The sequence below is a fragment of the Mirounga leonina genome, unplaced genomic scaffold (assembly GCF_011800145.1).
Source record: "Mirounga leonina isolate KUSES-001 unplaced genomic scaffold, KU_Mleo_1.0 Mir_195, whole genome shotgun sequence".
NCBI lineage: Eukaryota > Metazoa > Chordata > Mammalia > Carnivora > Phocidae > Mirounga > Mirounga leonina.
Window position 1 is genome coordinate 7,647,453 of NW_023270490.1, and position 6,000 is coordinate 7,653,452.

The following is a 6,000-nucleotide window of genomic DNA, read 5'->3' on the forward strand; positions in this document are numbered from 1 at the left end:
ATCCACACATACATACATACATAGATCCATCCATCCATCCATCCATACATTGAACCATCCATAATCCATCCATCCATGTATCCATCCATCCCCCCATCCTCCATACTCCAGGGAGGAGTGAGTGAAGGTGCTTGCTGTAGGAGTAGAGGAGCTGGTGTTTGGTCTAGTCACTTGCTCAAAGTAGGTCTTCCCAGGAGGAAACTGAGGTTAGGGAAGGGGAGAGATTCTTTCTTTGCTCCCTTTCTCCCTTTCCCAAATACTGGGCCCATTCATCCATTTATTCATTCATTCATTCATTGGGGACCTGCCACCCCTTCTGCTCCCCCAGGCATTGTGCTAGGTATTGGGGGCATGGAGTGAGGCTGACACCCTGCCCTGACCTCGTGGACTTACATTGTAGCCAATGACACAAATAAATAGGCTACATGTACAATAGTTGCAGGTTGAAATAGGTGCTTTGCAGGAAATAAGCAAACGTGTGTGGAGGAATCCATCTTTAGAGAGCAGAGTCTGGAAAGGGTTCCCTGAGGAGATGAAGGCGAGCTGCTCTGAGGACATCTGGGAACAGAGTGTTCTATCAGTGGGAACAGCATGTGCAAAAGCTCTGAGTACCCACAAGGAGCTGTGTGAAGGTCTGGCAGGCAGTGAATGCTCAGCCAGGGTCATCTTGGGCTTCCACAATGGTGCCTCCAGCTCCTATTTCCCAGACAGCCCCCCTTTCCCATCTCTCCACCACAAAGAGCCATTTTTTCATTGGGAGTCCAGTTCAAAGGTTTCCCAAAACATCATTAACGCTCAACAAAGGGAAACCATCAGGCTGCCTTTGCAGGAAGATTGTGGACAGCTTGCCAGTTATCAACTGGAGATAATTAAATCATGAGTTTACAACAGCCCCCTCAGGACCAGGCATGCTTTTCCTCTTCCCTCCCGGTTTGCTGCCTGCAATGTGGAGAGGGAAATAGGTTTGTCCCCAGGAGAGAGAAGGGAGAGCAAAATATTCCTCATCAGAGAAAAGCGTGGGAATCACGTGGAGCAAGGAGCCAGCCTCCAGGGCTTGAATTGATTTCCCAATCAGCAGGGAAGTGCTATCAGTCGCCGAGGAGGGAGTGTGTCATCCGGGCATGTTCGTGCCCCTGACCGCTGCTGGCTTCTCTGGGAACAGCCTGCCTCCCACAGTCCAGCCTGGGGTTCTCAGTGGTCACCACGGCTGCATCTCTGAGTGATCAGCGTTTGGTCAACACTAGCTGAGGGTTTTGTTCTCACTCGTTCCATTCCCCCAAAGGCTCCACAAGGCACATCCTCATCCATTTTATAGATGAGGAAGCTGACTCAGAGAGGGAAAGGGATTTCTCCAAGTCACAGACTTAAGTGCTAAAACCAGGATACAAATCCTGATTGGGCCAGCGTCAGACCCCGGGTCTGGCCTTCTCTGTGATGCTCCACCGTGTTCCCAAAATAAAGGCATGAGCCTTGGGCTCTGCATCAGCTTGAACATGTGCCAGCCCCATCATGGGTCCCTTGCCTGCCCCTGCCAACTTCCTCTGCGAGTCCCTGGGAGCAATAAGGCTGGGAGCCTCCCGGGGCACAACTTGTATGAGTGGGAGATCAGTGATGGCTGGATCAAGACTCCAGGGCCTGCCTCCCCACCTGGGGACCGTGTCCCTTCCCTGCCGCCCTGCTTGCAGGTGCTCACGAGGCCCCAGAAGCACAGGATTCTGGGGACCCTCGTGAATGGGAGCTTGGCAGCACTGAAGCAAGGACAAGGTGAGCGTCTACAACTGCATAAGTCGCAGCATGGACACTGCAAGAGGCCGCGCTTTTCCCTCTGAGTCAGAACTCGCTTCTAACACAGAAAGAAGGCAACGTGGTTCTAAGAGACACCGACGACCAAGGAACCCTGTCCTGTCCTTTCTTTTAAGATTTTTTTAAAAATTTATTTGACAGAGACACAGTGAGAGAGGGAACTCAAGTAGGGGGAGCGGGAGAGGGAGAAGCAGGCTTCCCGCTAAGCAGGGAGCCTGATGCGGGGCTCGATCCCAGGACCCTGGGATGACCTGAGCCGAAGGCAGATGCTTAACGACTGAGACACCCAGGTGCCCCTGTCCTGTCCTTTCTTATGTGACTTCCCCATACCTGCCAACTGCTTCTGCTGAAAATAACGCCATGGAAGGAAAGGGAGAGATCAGGCAGCCCCAGCGCCTTTTCCTTCCTGTCCTCCCGTGCTCACCAGTAAGCCGGAGACAGAGCGGGGGTAGAACGAGCGCACATTAGGAGGCGAAATCAAAGCAGCTGACTGAGTTCTGTGCAGTGTTTCTCCTGTCCTGGGAGGACTAAAGCACACATGCAGCTTCGAGCTGTGTGATTTTGGTGAATCTGCAGACGAGTTAAATGCTCTTATATTTGTATTTAAAGCTGACGTTGCATAATATAAAGATGAATGATAAAATCCATGGCAATAATTGGAAGAACTTTGCTTACTTAGGACCACTTTGAATGGCAAATAGAAAGCACCGTGGCGAGTGAAGGGGGAGCATTTCAGCGTGGCCATTTTAATGGCACTCGTCCCTGGCTTTGGAACAAGGTGCCCCACGTTTTTATATCGCGCTGGCTCCCACAAATTGTGTAGCTGCCCTGTTTCCAGGGGAAGCAGGGACCTGGTTCTTCCATGACCAGGCCCCTGCCCTATTTGTTGTTGGAAACCAGGCACTAGGATGTAAGGATAAAGAGCCAACTCTCGCTGTGAGCCCCGAGGCTATGACACGTGCTTGGCAAGAATCACTTCACTGAACATTCCCAAGAGCACCAGGAAATGGGAGCTGCCATTATCCCCATTTTACAGATGAAGAAACTGAGGCTCAAGAGGCAAAATGGCTTGGGCCAGCTGCTGGGGGACAAGCTGATGCTGACATACAGATCTGTCCCGAAACCCCAGGCTTTCCTTCCCACCCTCTTGTCCCATTTTGTAGATGGGTAAACAAATCACGTCACGTGGGCTCTTTGCTTTGCAAGATCTATTTCCTCTCAAACTTTGGCTCCAAAAGTCCCTGGCATCCTGTCACCAACTCAGAAAAGTGTCCACATAAAAGTCCAGAGAGATACAGGATGGGGAGGGGAGATTGGAAAGAAGCAGCAGATTTTCATGGTTTATTTGTTAGATATTTCTTTGTGCCCTTGTCTCAGCCCAGCTTGAATCCGTTTGCCTTGGCTGTGCAGGTCAGAGTGTGCCCGGCCACCTCCCCAGGACCGCGAGCGCTACTGTCCGTGTTAATTATATTTTCCCGTCTGCCTATACACTGCTGTTTGTGAGAGCCTGGGTATTCTTGAAATAAATGGCAATATAAAATTGAAAACAGCTAGCATTCCTGAATCAATTTTCACATCCTCTAACTTTGAAGCATAATTCATCTCTCCGTCCTGCGCTTGCGTGGAGATGGGACGGCTTCACGTTTGCCGTGTAATTTCCCGGGGAGCAAATCAGTCATCTGCAGCGTCTCCGTGACTCTGCGCCCCCTCTGAGCCCTTAAATAAGGCAAGAAATGCCAAGTCTCCCCACTTTATTAAACCACGTGGGCAAAGGAGTGCAGGGAAGATGTATAATTTATTTGCTGAACTGGAAAGACAACCGCAAAGAACCCAACCTATAATTGTGAGGATAATCACTCCCATTACTGAGCAGTGGTTGTCTGCTGCATGGGGAGGGTGGCGGGGCGCCGAGCTTGCACGTGTCAGAAGTGTGACACCCAGCGGAGAGGCATGCCTTGCTGCCATGCCGCTTAGAATAGGCTTCTCTGGAAATGCACAGAGATTTAAATACATAGAGGGCGCGGATCTTACAAAACACGCCCCTCGATGCATTTTTACACCTGGCACGTACCCATTTTGTATTTTGCACCTTTGCACGCCTGTCTGACCCGCACTGTGATCAAGACACAGCGCATTTCCGTGCCCACCTGTACCTCCTGCCTCTGTCCCTGCAGATGAGTTTTTCTTGCTCTTGAACTTTGTACCAAGGGAGCGTTGGGCACGTGGCCTTCGCCATCTTTTTTTACCCACTCGCCATTATTTTTCTACCTTTCTTCCTGCTCTGGTGCATTATGGGAGCTTGCTCTGTTCCTTGCTGCGTAGTATTCCATTGTGTGGTTAGGCCACCGTTGATTCACCCATTCTGCTGCGGGTGGCCATTCCAGTTGTTTCCAGTTCTCTGGCCGCTAGGAACCAAGTTGGGAGGTCTGTGTTGCTTGTATTAAAAGCAGGCTCATCCCCCGTGGACACGTGTGTTGTGTGCACTCACACCAGCCCATTCTCCCTTCTTCCTCCTCCTCGGTTTTGACTGCTCAGGAGCCCCGAGAGCAAACACCCACCGTGCCTGACTGGAGGCTTGGGTCTGCTTCTTTCAGGAAGTGAATTCATCATTTCTAACCCACTGGCTTCTTATTTTGCAGCTCCTGTGAAGTCTGTGTGGTCCCGGGAGACTTCACTTCCCTTCCCGGCTCCCAGCAGCACGTTGCCTTTATTCGGAGTTAACTACTAGACCTAATTAAACAGCATCATCTCCTCAGAGTGGCTGATTTTCTTCCCTTCTGAATACAAATTAAATCTCCATGCCATTAACATTCAGGTCAGTTTATCAGAATCAACTTCTTTCAAAACTCAAAGGCCAAAGTGATTTCAAAGTCAGTCACACACCTCCCGTCTGCTGGGAAGGCATGGTGCGCCAGCTTGCATGCTGACTCTGCCCGGGAGCCTCTCCAGGAGGAGGACTTCGTCTGCAGCCAGCTCCGCTGGGCTGGGCTTGCTCCGGAGGGTCCAGGCGATCAGACCCCACGGCGTGGGCCCGATTTGCTTGCTATGTCACTCACTCTCTGCTTAACGGAGATTCGAAATCCTCCTTACTCTGTTTGTCTGGTCTCATCATTGGGCAACTGTTGATCCAGCACCTTCTATGTGCCAGACACAGTACCGGGCCCTGCAGACGCCGCTGTGTGCGGGACACACGCATCGGGGAGACAGAGAGGGAACAGGACACCCAACTCTGGGTGCACCTGCACCTGCTGATGGGGTGTGGTGCCGAGAAAGTGACAGGGGGAGACTGGGAGACTACTGTGGGATTCTAACTCAGGCTGAGGCAGGGACTGACCAAGGCTGAGTCCTAGCTGTCATCTGTGGAGTGGCACAGCTGGTCACGAGCCCTTCAAGGCCTGGCAGGTAAACTCCTTTGCTGAGGGTCTGGGTGGTCCAACCTCGGGCCACTCTGCCCTTCCTTCGCAGGTGATTGGCACCGTATTCTACCTAGAAACCCCGGGCAGGCACCTGGCACATAGTAAGCACTAGATTCGTGGGAGCTATTATTATTATTATTATCATTATCATCATCAGGGTTCTAGCAGGTACTTGTGTGTGCTGAGGACTGGACAAGAGACGTAGCTGTACGGCTGTCTGTCTGTCTCTCTGCCTCCATCTATCATGGTTGAGGGTGGAGGGGAAGCCGTACTTTACTTTGACCTAGAAAAAGTGTTTCCCTATTTTGAAAGTACCCGGCCACCGTGATTAGTTTTTGGAACGCGGCCGACATGGTTTGGGACTCGCTTTGCTTTCTGTCTGGAGGCGATCATTTCCTATTTACTTTGCAGGCCTGTGACCGTCTAGTCTGGCTCGCTTCCCTGTGCCCCATGCTCTGTGAAAGGGTTCTGCTTTGTCCCTGGGCAGGTGGCCCCCCCGCTGCTTGCTCAGGGAGGAAGGGTCTGCTCAGATCCTGCAAAGAGACGAACGGACCTGAGATGGGGAGCTGGCAGGGCCAGGAAGTAAACCTGTAGGAGCATGTGCGTGAGCGTGCATATGTGTGGGTGGGTGTGTGTGTGCCTGAGTGTGAGCGACTGTATGTAGATGTGTGTGTGTGTACGGATATGAGTGAGTGTGTGGATATGTGTGAGTGTGTAGATATGAGTGTGTGAGTGTGAATATGTGAATGTGTAGACATGAGTGAGTAGATGAGAGTTAATG